Genomic DNA, 23,705 nt, shown 5'->3' with positions numbered 1-23,705 from the left:
ACAAAGCAAGCCCAGCATTAAGCAGAATTCAGAAATAAAGATTAGGCTTGATTAGCTAGAGTAGAAAGTGGAATGGGTATTTCAGGTAGGGGACTGTGTCAGTTTGGATCCTTCAGGAAGCAAATACTGAGACAAAGTTAAATGCACAGGAGTTTTGCACAGGGTGGCGGAGGCAGAGATAATGCCTATGAAGGATAAACTTTGAAAAAGCAGGATTGATCAGGGAAATCCTTCAGATTATGTAAAAGATTGGACACCTATGGAAGGAAAGAAAAGAGAAAGAAAAATTGAGCAAGAACAGCTTCACACTATAATTCAGATCTGGCAAAGTCTCAGCCAAACCAATGGAGAACTCCCAAGCTGATAGCTTATTAGAGGAATCCCAAGTTGGTTGGAGATAGCCAAGGCTTAGTCATTCTACCATGTTTAGCTGTTGACTGGGGCTTTCCAGGAAGAACATGGCTTCCACTCTTAAAGATGTGGTGGATACTAAATGTGCTGTAGTTGGAAGCTGTCAACTAACTGTACTCCTTATAGCTGAACAGCAAGTTCTGTGTTGAAAGGTGATCTGAGCAGCATCACTACTCTTCTAAACAGGAAGAATTCAGGAAGGAATTCAAGCTGAAACCTTGTTTCAACTCTAATGAAAAACCCCTTATATCAATCCACTACTTTATGATTTTCAAATCACTTTCATATTCATAGCTCTAGCTTCATTATAAAATTAGTGTTTGCCAAAGTGTTTAAAAGGAAATGTATCAGTCTGAGTTGGCTCTGTGACTCTCTTCTAAATTTCCCAGCAGGGAGGGTGACAATGTCTGGAGATGGCTCAATCTTATTTAGAGTATTTCTTTGCCATATCCCTGCCTTCGTTATCAAATTGGACTATTCTGAAGATTCCTTTTATATGAATTATACATAAAAGCAAATTTTAGCTGGAAGGTAATTTAGAAATTGCCTAGTCTATGTTCTTTTAAAAATGTTATGTTTCTTCCTTTTCACCCTATAAAAATGTGTTTTGTAGTTGAAAGTAATTTTTAAGTTTATCTAACATACATTCATTCAATCATCTAATCATATATTTATTAGGTTCTGGTGTGCATCAGATACTATGCTAGAAACTCGAGATAAAGTGATGAAGAATAGTACACAGCCTCTGACTTCTAGTAGAGATTTTTACACTGTAGCTTGTATAATAATTATTTTACAATTATTATTATATATTATATATTATGTAAATATTATTATAATTACAGAATCTGTTAAAATGAAGATTCCTGGGCTGCAAGTCCAAAGATTTTTATTTAGTAAGTCTGAGATTTGACCTATGACTTTGTAATTTTTTAGAAGCACTCCAAGGAATTTTGATGAATGTAGCTCTCAGAGATGTTAAAATATAAACTGAGGCATATTAAAAATTTTAAAGGTTTATTCAAGCAAAAATAGGTTCAAATCAGGGAGTGACAAACCAGAAACGGTTAGGAGTGCTCCTCCATAGCGGAAAGACTTACATAAAGAAAATTTGGAAGCAAAGAATGGAAATTATTTGTTGACTATAGCTTATAGTCTAGTTGGCTGTTTGTGACTTATCAGTGAGAGATGATAATGTTGAAGTCAGAAGAGGAAAGGTTTGATGACAGAAGCTGAAAGTCAGAGTCAGCGAAGAGTTTGAAGATGCTGCACTTCTGGCTTTGATGGTGGAGGAGGGAGCCTGGAGCCAAGATTGCAAGTGGCCCCTAAAAAGCTGGGAAAGATAGATTCCTCCCCATAGCCTCCAGAGGGCACATACGCTTACCAACATCTTGGTTTTGGCACAGTGAAACCCATTTCAGACTTATGACCTCCAGAACTGAAAGATAATAAATTTGTGCTGTTTTAAACCACTGAGTTTGTCATAATCTGTTACAGTAGCAATGGTAAACCAATACACTATATAAGGATGGATGGATAGATAGATATAAAGCAAAATGGAATTATGGAGAAGGGAATTCTTCACCCTGATTTCAGAGAACTCAAGAAACTTGTTTTGCATGAGTAGGATGAATGAAACTAAGAAATTTCAAATCAATAAATTGAAAATATTAAATCTTGGGAGAGTTTCAGGAAATAATGCAAACACATTGCAGATAGGGGAAAATTTTACAAAAAGTTGGAGGAAAGAACAAGCAGGGCACTTTTGGAGAATTGTAAGTAATCTGATTAGCAGAGGCATGATATGCATGCAAATAAGGCTGGGAAAGGAGACAGAGGTCAAATTATATATTTTGCTCTTATTTTATCATTAAGTGGATAGAATTGAAAGATTTTAAACATCAGCACAACAGTGCTACAATTATGGACTCTGGAAGCCATCTGGACAATGGCTGAAATAGATTAAATTCTGCTGAAGCTTTCCAGGTGAGAAATGTAGAGGTACTAAAGCATCTTTCGGGAAGATTGAGAGAAGCAATCTAAGACAATAAAAACTGAAAAGATCATGATGCACCATCTTCCTCCCTACACATAAGAAACAAATCAGCCTATTCTCAACTATGAAGCAAGAACCTTTTTTTTTTTTTTTTTTGGCTGAATTTTAATTTTCTAGGTTTCCTGATTGCAAAAATCTGGACACATTGATCAACCCTGAACTTTGCTCTGCGTGTGTGTGGGTGCATGCACACGCGTGCATGCTCCTGTGCACATGGACACACGTTCAGTCATGCACGCTTGAATGCATACACATTTACTTTTAACTGTTGCTTTAAAGATAGTCTGCCTATTGGGTAAGCGCTCACAGGAAATCTTTAGAACGGGTAGAATTGGGAAAATAGGTTTTGAATATGAAGAACAGAAGAAAGCTAGGAATCAAAAATAAATTTTAGGTTTTAGTTTTACATGATTAGAGGGTATTTGTGCTATTAAGATCAGAAAAATAGGGTAAAGATGTTTTTGCTTTGTTTTGTCTTCTTATTTAAAGGTGCATGAGGCAAATGAGTCAGATTAAAGATTGCCCATTAGATTTTTGAGTCTAGAATTATAATTTGATGAAAACACTTTCAAGTGGAAGAGTGAGAAAAGTCAAACTGCAGTGAACTGAGAAAAAAATGGAGGTGAGTTGAGGTGATAAGGTCTACTTTGAAAGAGGTAGAAATTAACCTTGAAGAGACAGATTAGCAGAACAGCAGAGACAAGGGAGGTAAGGAAATTGCCATGCCAATAAATCATTTCTAGTGCTTCTGTCTGGCTTCTCAGCCAGCAGAGATGGTAGAGGTGAAGAGGTGAAAGACAGAGATGAAGCATTGGCAACATAGAGAATTTATCATAACATAGAGAATTTGTCGATATCTTTTTGGTAATAAATCCCAGCTGAAGAGAGATGTGTCCTTAGGATAAGAAAATGAAATGTCCTCTTTTACAGCGAAGTACCACTCCGAATACATTCTACTCCTTACTATTTCTCCCAGCTATCACACACACACACACACACACGCATACACACATGCACACCAAGATAAAGATGAATATGTTGAAGAAAATCATGCAAAACAAATAGGAAAGTAAATGAAAGTAATTTATTATAGAGAAGATGATAAGTGTGGGAGACAAAAAGGAGGAGATCTAATATTTGCATAATTGTGCCTCGATAGAAAATGTGAAACAGGAAAAAAAAAAGCTAAAATAGCCCCTGGAAAAAAGTTTTCTTGACATAAAGATAGGAAAATAAAAACTAAATTAATCTTACAGTAAAACATATCTTAATATAATGAATAAACTTCATTAATGGGAAGAAAAAGATTTTTTAAAAATTAATTATAAGAAAGAAGAAAAATTGTTCTAAATTCTTCACAGTAGCATTCAATATCAAAATTTAGTGGAAAATAATATGCAGTGTTCTGATGTAAATAGTGATCCTGTGACTTTATACTTAGTGAAGATTCTTCAAGATAGCAGATAATATTATTAAACATTGTTTAAGTTTGGCATATAAAGTACTCATGAGTCTATCTTGAAAAATCAGCATAATAATAAAAATTAAAAACTCAAGAATGAAAAAGCAGTATTAAAATCTTGGTGGCTGACTTATTTAGATATATAACAAAGAAAAAACTAGAAGAATTAGAGTAAAAGAAATGAATATAAATGTTGGAATTTCTGACATTGTAAAATCAATAATAATAAAACTTGAAATTCTAGTGAAAGTGGACTTTGGAAAATAGGTTAAGTGTACTAACTTTGATCATTTAAAGTAAGAAATAGAAACTGTACAGATGGAAAGATGTAGTTAAAATCAGGAAAAAATTCTTAGTTTTAAAATAATAGTTTCTGCATTTTAATGAAGAAAATTATTTATTTTAAATTTCTCTAATTTTATAGTAATTAATATTTCCATTCATAAAAATAATTCCAAAATACAGCAATTTTTTTAGGTAAAATTATTCCTTTTTCTTGTTGAAATACTAAAAAGTAATTTTTTATTTGAAAAATGTTAATTATATTATAATTTTATTCTCTAAAACTATGTTTATCATTATTTTTGACTAACTTTAAGTACATGCAAACAGACATAAGCACCCAAATTACCTGGGAAGAATATCATCATTTGATGGATTATGGATTTGGAAATTCATTTTATATTGCTTAAAGCTTTTATAGTTAACATAAAATTTTTAGAAGAAAACATTTGATTATTGTTCTTTACAAGATATACAAAATTTTTGTGAAATTATCTAGTACATCGCCTAAATTATTAGGTACTAATTGTTGATTTTGCTTTCCAATCTCATTTGCCTCCTTTACTTTTTTTTACGTTTATAATATATACCAGTTTTCTTATTTTCATTTACTCTCTCCTTTTGATGTCTTCTGTCCTTGAGGTTTCTAGGTTTGCTTACATATATTTATGTCTCCCATGTCTAAAAAAACGTAACTGACACACAGTAGGTACTATATATGTCATTGCACTGAACTTCCTCCAAGAACTGGGTCTGCCCAAGGCTTTTTTGTTGTTGTTATTGTTCCCTATACATCTCTGAGTCCTCATAATTGTTTTTCCAAGAAATGACCTTTGCTGAAATTATGCTGTACTACAATTTTAAGTTTTATTAATTTCTGAATTATTTTTTATTTCATAATTTTCCATACATTTCAGGCAATTTGGGCATGTTTATGTGAAGAGAGAATGCAAATTAGAGTGAGAAAGATAGTTTTAGGGAGTAAGATTACACTATTTAATACTTCTGTATTAATAATTTCTAATATTTTCAACGTCATGAGCAATACTATAATAAAGAACCACATCACTCTAATCTCCTTAATACTGAAACCATATTGAGAATACTATGATTTCTACTAAATACAATCTGGATTCAAGATCTTTTATTAACCTTTATCTCACTGGTTTTCCAGTGAAATCTTACCATTTTGAGTCCTTATCCCTGAATGGCTCCGCTTAACTGTAGGCAAATGGAATGTAGTAGCTGGAATCCTATATTCTGAAGATTCAAAAAATTATGATGGTTAAAAGCAATAGGTACTATTCTGTAAGTAATAATGAAAAATGCATATGTGCAGTAATAGGTACAAATGTATATGTGCAATTTTCTATTAGAACTAGGAGGTCTGATATTCTTGACACAAATGAATGGTGATTCATATCCTCCATGCTTCCATAATAGCTGTCTTATTTTGTTCACTGCACTTATGGTATCCCAAACTGCATGGCGTGACTTCTGAAGCCTTGAGCTGTGTTGTATTTATCTCTGAATTCCTGGCACCAAACACATTCCAATGTATATATCAGACACTTCAGAAGCATTTGTGGAACATACCGAAACAAATAAATGAATGAATGAATTCATGCATAGACATGTCCCCAGTCTACAGAGTTTGTATGTGGTTCCCTGCTTCTTCCAGCTAGCTTTCCAGTGGCTGCAGTCCTATCATCTGTTTTGGTGCTTACTTGTAGCCCTTTTCCTTCATCAGAGCTTTGGCTGAGTAAATGGCCGTTTAATTGTTTGACTTTAATTCAGGACTCCTTAAAAACTGGTCACAGGTAGCCACAGCTTACATTCCCAGTCACTGCACTCTCTTTTTCATAAAAACAATATTTTCTGTACAGTGTTGGTAAAATTATTATTTTTTGAAGAAGGCTACTTTGGGTAAAAATTAACATTTATATGAATCACAAAATATGATTGTCTCACTAAAGAAATTTTTAGGAATGTTCTGATTTTACTAGTTTTCATTTTTTATTTTTATTGTAGTATACTGAGTTTACAATGTTGTGTCAATTTCTGGTTTATAGCACAGTGCTTCAGTCATATAGGAACATACATATATTCATATTCATATTCTTTTTCACCATAAGTTACTATAAGATATTGAATACAGTTCCCTATGCTATACAGTGTAAGCTTGTTTAATCTATTTTATATATAGTAGTTAGTATCTGCAAATCTCGAACTGCCAATTTATCCCTTCCCACCCCCTTCCCCCTTGGTAACCGTAAGTTTGTTTTCTATGTCTGTGAGTCTGTTTCTGTTTTATAAATAAGTTCGTCTTTTTTTTTTTCAGATTCCACATGTAAGTGATGTCATGTGGTATTTTCTTTCTTTTTCTAGCTTACTTCACTTAGAATGGCATTCTCCAGGTCCATCCATGTTGCTGCAAATGGCATTATTTTATTCTTTTTATGGCTGAGTAGTATTCCATTGTATAAGTACACCACAGTTTCTTTATCCAATCATCTGTCAATAGACATTTAGGTTGTTTCCATGTCTTAGCTATTGTAAATAGTGCTGCTATGAACATTGGGGTGCATTTTTTTGAATTAAGTCTCCCTTTGGATATATGCCCAGCAGTGGAATTGCTGAATCGTATGGTAAGTCTACTTTTAGTCTTTTGCGGAATCTCCATACTGTTTTCCATGATGGATACACCAAACTACATTCCCACCAATAGTGTAGGAGGGTTCCCTTTTCTCCACACCCTCTCCAGCATTTATCAATTGTGGACTTTTTAATGATGGCCATTCTGACTGGCATGAGGTGATACCTCATTGTAGCTTTGATTTGCATTTCTCTGATAATTAGCGATATTGAGCATTTTTTCATGTGCCTATTGGCCATTTGTATGTCTTCTTTGGAGAATTGCTTGTTTAGGTCTTCTGCCCATTTTGGATTGGGTTGTTTGTTTTTTGTTATTAAGTTGTATGAGTTGTTTATATATTGTGAAAATTAAGCCCTTGTCAGTCTCATCTTTTGGGTATATTTTCTCCCATTCCATAGGTTGTCTTTTTGTTTTGCTTACAGTTTCCTTTGCTGTGCAAAAGCTTGTAGGTTTAACTAGGTCCCATTTGTTTATTTTTGCTTATATTGCTTGTGTAGACTGCTCTAGGAGAACATTGCTGAGATTTACGTTGGATAATGTTTTGCCTATGGTTTCTTCTAAGAGGTTTATAGTGTCTTGTCTTACGTTTTAGTCTTTAAGCCATTTTGAGTTTACTTTAGTGTATGGTGTGAGGGAATGTTCTAACTTCATTGATTTACATGTCTAGTTTTCCCAGCACCATTTGCTGAAGAGACTGTCTTTACTCCATATTCTTGCCTCCTTTGTCAAAGATTAATTGACTAAAAGTTTGTGGGTTTATTTCTGAGCTCTTTATTCTGTTCCAAATGAAGCTGAAAGAATAACCCTCCCAGACTTAAGATAATACTACAGAGCTACAGTAATCAAACAGCCTGGTATTGGTGCAAAAACAGACATATGGATTGCTGGGTTTCTGAATAGAGTAGTTATTATGAAAAAAAGTCCCATTGGTAAACTTAACTAAAATTAAGTACATAATTGAATGCTTTTTCTCATCTCTTAGCTCTATGGTATTTATTCATGATAAATGTAATGTTAATACCTGTTTCTTTGAAAGACTGGCAAATTGAAATTCAGCAGTCACTGAAATATATTGTTTCATAGTGAGTCAGAAAACAAAACTAATATTCATTTTTAAAATTTAAATTAGGTCCATAATTGAGAAAAAAAAAAGACACTTATAATGATTCTAAAAGATATTGATTCCAAACTGTTCTATGAATTTCTTAATTCACCATAACAATTCACCTATGTACAATCCACATATTCTATAATTTTACAACCCATACTGCAGTTTTACAGTGATTTAATATATATATGCTTATATATAAACATATACGTATATTTGCTTTTATTAAACAATGAAATAAAATATTTTACTATGAGAACTTTTTGTGTTGATGAGAGTTATAAAAGAAAACAAAGTGGAGATGTTATTAGGAGACTGTTATACTGAATTAAAGTAATATTTGATCCATTTCAACCTTGCCATCTCAGTGTAAAAACTGGAAATTCTTTGTGTCTATGATAAAATTTCACATATATCAATGTGACTAAATAATCAAGAATAAAACAACAAATATTTTCAGCTTGCTGAATATGTATTTCAGTCATGTTCCACTAGAATACATACTGGTCCACTAGAATACATACAGCGCTTTATCTCCATGAGGAAATGTAACCATCTGCATTACTCTAGACCAAGCATTAGTCTCCTTCTGTTGGCAAAATGAATTGGAAATATGTATATGAACAGATTGTAGATTACCTGTAGCCATAGGATTTCCTGTCTTCTTTCCAGACAGTGTATAAGGCCAGCCACTCTATTATGAACTCATACTTAAAGACACCAAGAGTTATTTCTAAAGCAAAGAGTAAGGGCCATCTCACACAGAGTATTTTTTATTGAAGTATTTTTATTTATGTAAGTTTTTGATTTGGTTAGAAATTCTAACTACATTATGGGTTAGAAACTGGTGGAAGAGTAACCAAAACATTCTCTAAATCAATTTTTTTTACTAAGAAGGAAAAAATCACATATTTGGAGTCTGCAGGACTAAAGAGCTTCATAACATCTGGTTCTTTGTGAATTTACATTACATGGATTTTTCATATGTAGGAGTGCTAACAACTAAAGGTTGTAAATTATAAAAACAAACAGGAAACAATATAGTACATTAATATCAAATATAAGGTTGATTCACATTGAACATACATAGATATATTTACTTTTATTTAACAAACAGGATCATATTCTACTATGAGAAATACATATATTCATATATATACTGAAGAAAATACTGGAAAAATATACACAAAAAGCAAACACAAGTTACCTCTGGATAATGGAAGTGTATTAACATGAATTACTTTTGAAATCAGAAAAAAGAACTAAAGAAATTCTATAAAATAAATAATGTGTATACTGTCCTTAAAAGAGTTTGCAAGCACTTTAATTCATATGCTCTCACTGAAGCAGCCAAACGATCAGGTGAGGCAGAGTCCATACTAGGCCTACTTTATGTTTCAGATGTGTCCTGACTGAAAATCCAGCAGGATTTGAAGTTTCTATAACCACTATGACAGATTGTGTCAAAAACAATGCAAATTGTGGATTCAATTCGTTGATACAGAGTTCGGAATTTTTGACCTTGAGTATCTCTTCCAAGAGAATATAAATAGGAATCAAAATAAAATTAAGGAAAAAGATACATTAGGAACTGGGTTAACAGAATATATCTAATTCCTCATGCATCAATTTTATATCTATCTGAATTTGCCATTTTGTAGCCACTTGATGAGAATTTTATACATCATGGAGCATTTTTACATCTTTTTAAAATACTTTGTTTTCTTCATTGCATTTGTTAAGGCCTTGACAATCCCTGGGGAGAACTCTGGAGCCATTGTGGCCACATGAACTATAATCCATATCTTGTACCTTATACTAAAATTTAACTCAAATGGATTATAAACAAACCTAAATGTAAAACATGACTATAAAAGTTCTAGAAGAAAGCATAGAAAATCTTTGTTCACATCAGGTTAGACAAAAATTTCTTAGTTGTAATATAAAAAAGTAAGAAACATGAAAAAGAGAATGATAAATTGGACTTCATCAAATCAAAACTTCTGATCTTTGAGAGACACTAATAAGGAAATGAAGAGACAAATCAATGACCATGAAAAATGTTTGTGAAACATATAATTGATAAAAAAAAAATTTTGGCATCTAAGATATATTAAGAATGATTACATCTCAACAAGAAGAAGACAAATGACAAAATAGAAATGGGTAAAAAAGTTTAACACATGCTTCAAATAAACACACACACAAAATAAATAAGCACATAAAAAAGATACTCCTAAAGTCATTAGGGAAATGAAACTAAAATTACAATGATATACTGTTGAATGACTAAAATAAAATCTGAAAATATCAATGATTATGAGAATGTGGAGCAACTGGAATTCATATGTTTTTTCCAAACACTTTGGAAAAAAGTTTGATACTGTCTTATAAAGTAAAAGATGTGCTTACCATACAAATCAAAATCCCAGTATCTAAGTAGTTACCTAAGAGAAATGAAAACGCATGTCAAAAAAAATCTCTATGCAAATGTGCATGGCACCTTTATAACCCCCCCAAATTGGAAACATCCAATTGTTTGTTGACTGGTGAATGGATTAATGAATTGTAGTACATCTATACAATGGAATAAACTCACATTAGCACCAAAGACAATGAACTACCGATACATGCAACTACATGATGTCCATGAAGTGAATAATAATAAGTGTAAGACACCAGACTCAGAAAGCTTTATACTCTATAATTATGTTTATGTGACATTCTAGAAGGGATTTACTTCAGAGCAGTATTTTTGGAATAACAAGAATCTTTTACTTCTTGATTGTAGTGGTCATAACAGAACTATGATTATTTGTCAAAATTTAAATGAAACACAAAAAGATTGAATTTTACTCCCTATGTATTATACCTCAGAAAAACAAATTTTAAAATATAGGCTTCCAGGAAATAGATATATTGCTGACTATAATTAAATATGGTGAAAACATAAATATTCAACTTTGATTTCCGGGGATCTACCCTGCAATTTATTCTGACACTAAATTTGTTATGAGGTTCTTTATTCCCCCCATCTTCTTGAGATCTGTCCACCCTTCCTTCTTTTTTTCCTACCTCTAGACCCTGATTGATTTGTATTAATAGCAACTTTCTTCATGGGTCCTATCTTAGAGGAAATTAACTTAATATCTTGGTGCCCTTATAGATATGATAAATTGGAGTAAAGTAAAAAAAATCTCCTGGACTTCTTTCAGCTTTCTGTGGTCACTTTTTCATCTGAGAGAATATATCATAACAATCCACTGGTTTATCAACAATATTTTTTAGCTGCAAAGAGCTGACCTACCATCAAAACTTCTGGAAAGCACTGGAGAATTGCTGCTGAAATAACCTGTACTTACTTTTGTTCATTACAGCTTATATTATATCATGTATAAAGGTAGCTTGGAAAATCCACATTATTCTAATGTGTGGGCTATGGAGGAAATTTAATTTTGTCAGACACAATATTTTATCCTGTAAGCAAAAAATGGATTTAATCAAACATTATTTATTCTACACAGGAAACTCATTTTGTTATTGAGTATATTTCAGACATTTAACATGGTGGTTCCTCAAACCCAGGATTTAATATTATGGACAGCCTGTTAAAGAAAACATTCATTATATTAGAGTGAAAGACAACTGCTTCCAGACACTTAATGAAAAAAGAACCCAATATATTGTAACCTCAGATAAAAACCTCATTTCTTTTCTCTTGACATAAAAGCATACCAAAATTTATATTCCAAGCTGACCATTATCTCTGAAATCTTCAAATCACATAACAGGCTATTTACAACTGAAGCAGAGTTGCTTGTACAGAGTGAATAGAGTATATATAATGAATATATATATATATATATATATATATATATATATATACACACACACACATATATAAGTAGGTATGTGTGTGTGTAAGTATGTATATATATTTATATGTATGTATAAAGACTATTGTGATTTTTTTTCTCATGTATTACTCTGCAGTGGAAAACAAGTAAGTTTCAGCTATCTACCCAAAATGAAGTTACAGATTCTTTTTTCTGTTTTCAGTTTTACATTCATTTGATTGACATTAAGAAGGGGCAGCTTTTCACGATATTATGGGGTTAAACTGTCTGGAACATTTCTTGTTTTTAAACTAGGAATGATGTGAAATTAATATTTTTCTTTCATTTTTCAATCTTTGCCTTTCTGAAATATTTACACCAGTAAAAAAGTAAAACAGGCCAACTTCATTAAGCATATGGTGAAATACACAATCAAGTGACCTTTTTCAATTTTTTTAACAAATTTTAGTTCTATTATTTAAAGGGTCATATTACTAATAAAAAATTAAGGGCAAATCAGGAGTTCCCTATTTTTTAGCTTGCTATGGATAGGGTACACACCCTTAGGTTGTAAGGTCAGAAAGGATTGTGGGAGAAGATGATACTCAATTTGAAACGAATGAAATGAATAAAAAGCCTTTTGGAGAGCCTGAGGTGAAGAGAATTGCAGTGCAAAAGATCTAAAACAAGCACAAGTTTGCTATACTATTTTAAAAATTTTAAATTACTTAGGAGACTCTTGGCAGAATTAATATTATTTTTAAAACTTGAAATTCAACATCCTTATTTATGAACCAGAAAAATGACTTCAGATTTCCTCCTACTTTTTCATATTTATTTTTCAGTGGTTGCAAAAGCCTACTTCCTGCTGTGTGATTCCAAATAAAACCTATTTATAGTCTCATCAGAGTCCTAAGGACTTGCACATGAAAAAAAAATTGTCTTTAGCGAACTTAGTGTCTACTTTTGTGGAACCTCCAGTGGTTATGGTTTCTGGAAATCTGTAGTCTATTGATAATGTCTTTTTACCCCAGGATAATTTCCTCTACTTTTTGGAAAAAGAAAAGGGAAGGAAAAAAGGAAGGAAGGAAGGAAGGAGGAAAGGAGGGAGGGAGGCATGGGAGGAGAAGACAATAAAAATAGAAAGGAAAAGAGAGAGAGAAGGAGAAAGAAAAGAAAGAGAAAGAAAGGAAGAAAGAGAAAGAAGAAGGGAGGAGGAGGGAGGGAAGGAGGAAGGCAAATGTTATTTAATGATTCCTAAGTATTGTTCAAGACTTTCTTGAAATTGCTCAGTATCTCACCTTTTAACACTCCTTAACTGGCAAAATCATTGATGAATAAGCTTGAAGTTTTATTTTGCTTGCATATATTTCAAGTTTCAGTAGGGAAATCTAGTTAGCTTGAATTATTGGCCTAATTAATTATTCTCCTAATTAAAGTTATGGAGTGATCATGGATTATCATGTGTATGTTAGCTATTCATTTTTTCTTTTGCTTCATCATGTTTTCTTTTCCAAGTTTCAGAAGTCTACTTCTTACTTTCTTAGTTATCTCTCTATTTCTGATGTTTTTAAGTTAGTTTCCTCCATAAGTAAGCATCAGCAGATATAACAGCCAGTGGTCAGTTGCTTTGATTGGTTGTCTTATTTCTTACAATTATGCCATCTTCCTGCCCTCATGAGATACTATAACTCCTGTATATCAATTCATGCTCCTTTACTCGAAAAATTATTTTGGTTATGATTTTAGGCCATTTGCTTCTAGCATTGAACTTTAAAAAATACTTTAGTAAGTGTACCTCAGGATATTTTGAAAATTCTGAAATATTTTCTATAAAAATTAGTTTCCTCTTGCAAACAAATATGACTGTATTGCTCCTTATCTACCCTCATCCAGGTTCTCATAACATTTTTGGACAAAGATTAACATCCAATAACAAATCATAGTTCGGTTATAAAATACCATCTTGCTGAGTTTTGATGCATATATGTACATAGTAATACCATATGTAAAATTGAAATACAAGTTTAATATAAGCATACGCAATTTTCACTTCTTTTTTCTAAAAGTAAAATATGTACCACCTCTAAAATCATCTGCATTTTTTAAAAGCAGTAATTAATGTTTTTCATGATTTGGAAAAGTAAGTAGTATCGCAGATGAGGCTGGCACAGTACAAAGCTAAATGGAATGAATTCTTTGGTCTCAGAAGTTATAGCTCCACCCCAAACTTTGAAGAAAAATTAAAACTAACAGATATATAGTTGTTCCTGTGTGCTAATTTTATAAATTACCATTCAATCCTCACAGCAATTGTAAAGTAGGTACAATGAATATAGTTCCTTTAAGGCAAGAAACTTGGGACAAAAGAAAACTAAATAATTGTCCCAAGGTCACACAGCTAGTAATTAGCAGAATTAGAATTGGAAACAAGAAAGTCTGGCTCCAAATTTGTATTCAGTGTGTATACTCTACTGCTCTTAACCGTCAACATTCATGAAATCAACTTTCATGAACCAAGGAAGGGACAAGAGTATAGATAAAACATTGACCATCATGATACCATGGCAGATTCATGTAGCTATTAGATGGCTTAACAGTCAGTCAGTAAGTCATCACCATCAGAACACCAGAAGCATTTGCCTTCTCCTAGCTTCTTAGAAACTTATTCAAGTGCCTACAGGTAAATAAGTATCCAAATGAAAAGGAAGATTTCCTCAAGTCAGTTCAAAGAGCAAACAGTGATTCTAAGATAATCCTTGGCAAGAGTGATAAGAGGTTCTACTATAACCAAGTCACTCATAGGTACTCCCACTGGACCAGTTTTCTATTCTGTTTCCTCTCCCACTAGAATTGACTATAAATTTTCATCTTACTACTCCTTTCCCACCTAGGCCAATTAATTTTCACTCCTAATACACAGTACCAGATATAAATGTATAAATACAGCCCTCAAAACACATAAACACAACATCTGATCACTAGGTAGTTGCTTTAAAACATTCAAGTCATTTTTAAAGCATTAATCTGAAACATCTATGAAGTTTATCGTGAAAGATGGCTTTATCCTTGTGTATCAATGCCTGAAGTGGATTGTACTAAAAGCTTGGGAACCCGTGAATTACTTTGGATGAATAAAATTCTGAAACATAAAGAGATACAACATAACATTGTCTACAATTATATTTAGCCCTCTTTTGTTTTCTGTCATTACAATTTAGCTCTTATGGAAATGATTAGTTGAGATTTAACTGCTATTTACAGCTTTAACAGCTTTCTCATGATAACATGTTTAACACCTGTCAGGAAGAAGAGTGGCTCATTTTGAAAGTATTTGGATAACTTTAAACTGGCACAATTCATTCCTTATTCCATTCCATTCCAATCTCTCTGCTGCTTCCTGCAAATTACCGTCAACTCTAAAATGTGATGCAATCTGCAAAAGTCAAAGGGGAAGTGTTGCATTGTACACACACTAGAGGCCTGGCATTCTCTAATGCAATCTGAAATTATGAATGCTTTCCCTTGCAAAATAGTGAATGGCATGAGGAATTAAGATAAGAATGTGACCCAAAAGCCAAAGATAGCCAGAGCTGTCAAGTATATGTCAAGATATTTCAGATCAGAACAAATGTACATCAAAAACAAGTTCATTTCCTTCTTTTTCTTACCTAAGAACTGTCCTTGAAGGTCGATCTTATTACAGTGTGGGAAGGATTTTGTCATGCAGTGTTTTCACAGGTTTTGAGGGGATTTTCCAGCTGCATTTTAAAATTTGAATGAAAAGGTCTACCTCACACCTATATATGTACTTTTTTCCCTCTGTGTTTAGCTACACTCATTTGAATTTGTTTGACCATCTGGCTGTCAGGTTTTATAGGGTTATGGTGAAAGAGCTAAATCCCAATTGTTTTTATTCCTGGTACAGCAAATGTAAAGAGTTGTCTGGCTAGTGAGGTACGGCCCCTCTGGTGAGGCGAGTACTGCTGCAGACTTGTAGCAGACTGTAGAGCCAAGGTTAAGAAAAAGAAAAAGACACAAATCAGTTTTAGTATCAAAAATAGCTCTTACTACCCAAAGGGGACTGAGCAGAATATATAAACATGAAGCAGCACTGCTGTGCCATCTTTTCTGTATGGAGTGAAGGACCTAATTAAGACAGTAGGCACTGATCAGCCTGAAAAGAGGTAGTTAAGCAGAGAAAATACATTTGGTTGCCATGTAAGTCCTTGTCCTTACTCTAAGTGTTCAAAGACAAAGTACTAAAGCTCACTCTTTCTACAGATTCCCACATGTGTGGCCTTTTTTGTTTTTTCATTCATCCTCCTTTTTGAGCTGTGAGACCACACAGGGCTGCTCAGAGCCAAAGGCTCCTGCTGCTCTTGAGAAGCTGACCCACTGCTGCCCCAGGGTCCTCCATGTCTTTATAATTAGGTTGGTGCCCGCAATGATTTGGGTACAATGTTTCTCCAAATGTCTTACTTTCCAGGGTGCTTGGAAGATTCTAATTTTTCCCTTTTTTTATCACATTTCTTACGATTTCTTCTCCATGGGCACAACCCCAGGTTTCCTTCTAATAAATAAAAGCATGGTAGTGCCAGCAATTACTGCAGCAGGTGATATGAAGGAGGGGTTGGTCTGATGAGAGGCTAAAAGTGTGGAACATTTGTTTTAAATGTAAAGGAATGGGATCCTGGCAGCTAGGAAGGAGAATCGGGAACTTTTAAAAGCAAAAATAGTAGTGCTGGCCCCTCTCTTGTCTAGATAGGTTCTGCTTATTAAAGCAGAGGCCTGCAGGTGCAGACACAGGTAGACACCCACCACCAACACCACCAAACAACCTGTGTGCCTTGTTTCTGTCTAATTAGAGGAAAGGTATAAAATAGAGACCAATAAATTACTCATCACCTAGATCTCTGAGTCCAATTTAAAGATAGAGTTCAAATATTACAGCCTAATCTTTCACATTTGATTATTTTTTCATATTGCCTTGTAGAAGAATTTTCCAAACATCTATTTTTTGCATGATTATGAAAATCATTTAAAGATGAAAAACATTTTGGTTTTTACTTAGAGTTTTGACTGGCTTACAGAAATGGCAGATTCCTCAACATTTACAGAAGACATTTTTCAGGGGAAAATACTAGCATTGGAATGGCCTTGAAGGTGAAGTAAGTCTTTGGTGCAAGAGGCTGCTTTTAAATGGGTGAGTGTCCTTTAACTGCATTCACTAGTCTCTGCACTATCAAATTCCCAAATTGCCATTTTCATCAGCTTTTTAATGTTACAATCTAGTCCATTAGGTACTGCCTCAGTGTTCACTATTTATAACTGCCAAGTACTTGCTACTTAACCCTGACCTCGCCATAAGCCTTCATTGTGAAGCATTCTTTTCAGAAGCCAATGCACTTAAATCTTCCAAGCTGTTTCAATCCTTGGCACCTCTGTTGAAAATGTCAGCGATGATGACAGCAGCTGCCTGTTGTGGTCACTGCCACCACAACATATTTCAGTCAGCCATTGACAATACACATGTATCATCGATTTTCTGAAGCCCTGGATGATGCTGAGCTGGTGGGGTACTGAGATATTGAGGTATTGAACTTCTCACCTACAAAATTGTTAGATTTGTGTTATATTTAAACACCGTTGGTATAAAAAAAGTAGAAATGCTTAAGGGACACAGTAGTCTCTAGCAAATATTTAAGAAATGTTGAATACATGAGTTATACAGGGAGCTTTTTATAAGGAGAACTGCTTTTTGTCCTTTAAAGTCATCTTACTTTCCCAAGAGGAGGAAAAAAAACCTCAAATCACCTCAAATTTTCTCTCTTTATTTTAAATACTATTAACATTAAAGATAATTTTTTAAAATTAAAAGCAGTCATTATCTTACCACTATAAAAATATTACTATAATGTTTTATTCCATCCATTTTTCCATTTAGTACGTATATATTCAGCATAATTGCAATCATATAGCATTTGCAATTATCAGTTAGTTCACTTTTTTTCCCTTTTACATTTTATAACTCTTGCCTATGTGTCTGTAAAATCTTTATAAGTATCATTTTAATGACTGTATAAGTGTTTCATTGTGTTGCTGTGGAATAATTGATCAACTTATTCTTCTGTTGAGGTTTAGTTTGTTGATAACTTCCACTATTAATTTCAAGGAACATCTTTGAGAATATAGCTTTTTTTCTTATTTCTTATCTGACTTATTTCCCTAAGATGAGTTCTTAGACGATTACAGCAATAATATTTATAAATATTTCTAAAGCTTTCACAGTCATATCTTATAAGTAGGTCTTCTGTTTTTCTCAAGTTATTTCATTACCACTGGTTACTCTTAACACGAAACCAACAGAATTTGTTAGCATTATAGTGCTCTGCATAGATTTTCATATAAATAGAACCAGTCCCCACTTAGCTAATACAAAAAAGAATATTTATCTAAAAATGATCAAAACTCTGCATATTTTCTCAAATAAATTATGATTCTCTTGCGAGGAAAAAGAAGAGATAAATAAAGCCAGGTTACTGACTTCCAGTAACTCAGACTATTGGGAGAAGTAATTACAGAGCAGTGATGATAGTGGGTTATTTGGTAGAAAGTAGTGTCCAGAAAGCTTACTTAAAAAAGTCACTGAGAGAAAACTTTCTCAATTTTGTCAGCAATCACACTTAAAATAGGAAGCAGATTAAGTTGAAGTCCAAATATTTCTCTTTGGTCTATCAAAAACAATAGATTTCTCTTTGTTGTGCAAAACTTTAACCAAGCCTGCTGTTTCTTTAACTTGCTCTCCTAATTGTCTTCTTCCATGTAGAACTAAACATCTACAACTGGTTAAAGGTTTGTGCTGGGTTTTTTTTTTTTTTTTTTTCCTTCTCATCACCTTCTTCCATTAACCTCATGTCATCTGTTTCCACCACCAATCTTATTCCATTGTCTTTTCAAAGTGTCTTAAATGACCTGGATTGTGTGTCCTCCTGCCAACACAATATGTAAAATATTGCTTGTAGCATCTTAAACTCAGAAGCAGTAAAAGGTGACAGTTGGTCCTGATTGTTACTTCCCACGAGAAAAGAAGATATCATGAGTTATAATGACTAAAATCATGTAAATCACTGATTTAGCACTCACATTATACCTAATATCTAGTAGGACCAGTATTATGTACTAAGAAAATGGAAAAAGTCCTTGCTCTCAAGTTAGGAGTTCAGTGTTTGACAAGCAAGGAATGTAAACAAATAAGTTTACTTCAGTGAGAGCATAACTTAGGAAGAAATCTATGCTAACCTGAGCTCAAGGAAGTTCCAAAGAAGAATTGATATTTGAACTGATTTTGAAGGTGAATATAAGTTCCTGTTGAACATAAATTCCCTTCGTGGATAAATCAGGGAAGAGAATCTAGACAGAGGGATAGTTTATAGACAGTCATGGATGCATGAAACAGCAAGATCAATTTCAGTTGATGTGATAAAAACATATTCTCTTTAATACACTTACAACTGTGTTCTGTAGCTACATTTGCAGAGTTTTCCCCAAAACTATTGACACTGCCTTCTGGTACCTTAATTCTGAGTCACATTCATATTCTGATATTAACCATTTAAACACTACCTGAATCTTTTGATAAGTTTCTGTGTGGCCACCTTAATTTTATTCCCGTTTCCCTTCCCTCAATTTGTATTGATGTCATGGGGAAATTTGTACACAATTATCTGTAATGATCTGCTACTTGCTCCACATTTTGCAGACACAGAAATAGTTACTTAGCTCCCGTCTATGGGAAATTATGAAAGTTTGTCCCCATGTACAGTATATCCATGGCAACCCTCTTGCTTTAAATGGTTGGTTTACTTTGATATCACTCTTGTCTTTTGACATTACACTACACATGGAGGTATAGCTTGTTTTTTGTTTTTAGATACCAGCTTGAAGTACCAATAGTTGGAGGAATTTGTGGGAAAAAATATCAAGTATTGGAAGTTTTTGTGAAATACTTGCTATTTTATTTTCTAAAAATTATAAATTCAAAGCAATAAACAGCACTAACAAAAGGTTATCTGCTTTCATTTCTTTAAAGTGTTGATCTTCATCTCTTGTTATTCATTAAAATTTCTAAAACAGAGAAAAATGACAGATGAAAAGGAGGATTTCTGTCAAGGGCATATACAACATATTAATGTATCAATGTAATAGACAAACAAATAAAAACACTAGTAATGTATGATAGATATTGCCACACCAATATTGTCATGCAACTATGTATTGTTTCAGTGTAAGCATTTTTAAAATCAGTTTTCAGCTCTTTAAGTATTAGTGTTCTGTTCAAATTCCATTGGGTAAATATGAAAAATGAACAAATATAAATAAACTGAACACAAGTTGTGTTCTGATATTAAGAGGAGAGGTAAAAACATCAACTTTGTTCACTCTGCTGTCTTTTGTTAATGATATAGTATGGCTATTTGGAGAGGAAAGATAAAAGCATGAAAATTAAATGGGGAAGAGCAGGATTCAGAATGTTATAGAAAATGGGAAACATATGCAACTGAATCAAATAGAATTACCGTGAATGGGAAGCATGAAAATAAACAGAAGTAGGCAATTCAATGAAAAAGTAAATGATGTAACACTTTTCTCCTCTTTTCCTTTATTTTAATAGAATTGAATTTCTGTGATAACTGAAATGCTAAGGGAAAAATGCTGTTACATAGAAACAAAACATTTAGAAATACTGCAAAAAAATCAGTAGGTGGTCACCAAGTGTTTCATGGTGATTTTTCATTATTTTCTCCTGTGCCTGAGGGTTGGAAGTAAGAAGTTAATTAAATAGGACCAATTCTGCCTCCAATAGTTGTTTTCATGAAAGATGCTTGGGGGAAAAAAAGTGTCTTTGTTACTAAGGGCAACGTTTGAGATAAAGCAGCACATCTGTGCTTATGCGATAGTGACCAATCCATTGTTACATGTTCCCTAAGTGTGTTAGTAATTGGGTCCTGGCCCTAAGTGGATTCAGAATCCTAGACAGATGAGAAATTCCTTCTCTGTTCTCTAAAGCTTTTACACAACTGAAACAAAGTGAAGTAAGGAAGAGTTGTCTGAAAAAGGCACAACTTCAGCAGAGAGCCATATGCTCCTGATCAGGGTAATTAGGGGTCCTGAGGAGGTGTGAGGCCTCATGCTTGGACTGGTTATGGGAGACAAGAATAAAACATGCATAGAACCTTCCTTTTTTAAAGCTCAGTTCCAAGAAACTACTTCCTTTCTCCTTTATGTTAGTTTGGTTTTTTTTTTAATGCAAAGGCAGTTTGACACTCCAGTAGTCACATCTTGGTCTATTAGACAAAGATTCTGTAGGTTTTATTTGTTAGATAAATCAAGGATTAACTGATGATTCTATGCTGTAAACTGCTGTGATAATAATTTCAGTCCACAGGGCTACAAACTGGCTGATCTAGGAGCACAAATAAATGCCAGATTAAAACGAGGATTTCCTTTTTTCTGTCTCTCTAAAAAGTAGCATAGAAATTGAGTAAAAATGCTTGCCTTGCATCAAGTACCTGTGAGTGTGTGTGCTGGCGAAGGGTGGGGGTGGGTAGGCGGAGTACAGGAGTAGGAAAAGGAAGACTGTAAAAATCCAGAACTAAAGTGATCATTTTGCTTAATCATATTGGCTACTTCCTTCCCTTATTCCCAGTCCTACCCGACAGTCTACACACCAGGCATCTGTGATTTTTATTAATGCTGTTCACGGATATTTGATTCTCATTCACTTGGGGAACATGGATGACTGAACTCCCAGTTCCCCTAATTTTTGCCAATGAGTTGAGTTGAATGATGTGACAGGGTAAAACCTTCCAGAACTTTCTTTACCTCTGTCACAGCAACCAACAATATTTAAGATGATACCTGCTTCATTAGATCAGGTCCCTAAGTGGTTATGGTGAGCAGATGGCCCTTGGAAACCTAGAGATGAAATGTAATTCAGAAATCAGCCTTTGAGATTTTTAGCACCATATGTAAAAATGTTTTGGTATTATAGTATACATAGACTATTCTGACCAAAGCAATTGGCCCATGCTAGTCTGTAACTGTATTTTTCATTTGTTTGGGGAAATCTTCATCAAAAATGTCTCTCAGAGTCCTGCAGACCCCCTGGGTCTAATGCACAGAATTTGCGCACACCCTCCGCACTGGTTTTGTGCCACCTGCTCTTTCTTCTCTCAGGTCCTGGAGATGACTTTTTCAGTGGTTGGGGAAAGGAATATTTTATTTCTTTGCATCAAAGAATAGAGAACATAGAACTTTAAATCTGGAAACAACTGAAGATTTAGTCCAATTTTGAAATCTGGCCTCCTGATTCCCAAACTAATATTTTCTTTCTTCCTAAGAGATGGTATGATGTTTGAAATCTAATGTATAAAAAAATTCTGAAAAAAAAATCTCTCAGAGAGTTGAATATAGATAAACATTATCCCCTGTTAGCTTATAATTTTTTAAGTTGTTTAGAATAAATATTTAATCTTTGGTTTCTAGTCTATACATAAATTGTAAAAATGCTAAGCTTTAAGAACTAATATTTATTGATTGATATACATAACACTATGTGCCAGGCACCGTTTTTAGGAAAATATTAGTTTTAATTCATCTAATCCTATTTTGCAAGTTGGGAAATTTGGGTACAGAGGCCACATAACTTGCCCAGGGCTTCTCAACCAGCAAATTTTCTATTGTTGCTATTCACTGTCCTTCCCTTACCAAAGTGATATGCTCAATACCAATAATAACACCAATGATATAAGCAAATGAGAATTTTTATGCTTATTAGAAATGATACTCATTTCAGTGGCTATCAGTTTTCAGAGTCTCTTACAGTATACTCTACTTTTTATTTTTTAAACTGTATAGTTTTCCGTGGATCTGGTCTCTATATTTGACATGCCACTGAGAAAAATAAATTCAGAAGTTGGGAGTACTGTGATAATGATATGCATACAGACCGTTTAGTCCTGGGACCCTAAAATTCCAGTAGTTTCTTTATTTGGATAAAATTTATATTTTCTACATTCTACCAAATATTTAGTGAAGAAATTATAGCAATTCTATATAACTCTTACAGAAAATTGAAAATATGGGAGTTTCTCTCATCTTATTCTTTATGGCCAGCATTGTCAATTACCAAAACCAGCAAGAGATTACAAGAGAAGGAAAATATAGAACATTATTCCTTGGACATAGACAACAAAATGCTCATCAAAATACTAGCCAGTCAAAGCCAGATATATACAAAAAGATAATATTTTGCAGCAAAGTGAAGTTTATCCTAAAAGTGTGAGGCTGGTTCAGTATTCAAAAATCAATCAATATAATACCAAAAAAAAGCTGCTAGAACCAATATATGAATTTAACAAGATCTGCAGGATGCAAATCAATAAGATCACTTACTTTGCATTAATCAGTTGTATTTATGCACAATATGAGATTGAAATTTTTAAAATACCATTTAAATTAACAAAATTTTAAATGTTTAAGGATAAATCTGATAAAATATGTGAATGATTTAGACAATGAAAAATACAAAACATTTCTGAGAAAAATTTTAAAACCTAAATAAATGTAGATAAATCACTTTTTTATTGGTGGGAAGGCTCAACCCTGTTACCAGTTTTCTACAGATAGAACTGTATTTGTAATGCAGTTTCTTTGGGAAAAAAAAGATTATCTTATAGAATAAAGCTTATTCTAAATTTATACGGAAATGAAAAATACCCATGTAACAACAGCAGCAACAAAACAATCCTTGTGAAAGAAGAAAAAATAAATCTATAGTAATCAGAACAGTGTGGTATCTATGTAAAGGCAGACATAGAGATTTGTCGACA

This window comes from Camelus dromedarius, chromosome 10, assembly GCF_036321535.1.
Source record: "Camelus dromedarius isolate mCamDro1 chromosome 10, mCamDro1.pat, whole genome shotgun sequence".
In the NCBI taxonomy this organism is placed as follows: Eukaryota; Metazoa; Chordata; class Mammalia; order Artiodactyla; family Camelidae; genus Camelus; species Camelus dromedarius.
Note: the sequence above shows the minus strand (reverse complement) of the source record.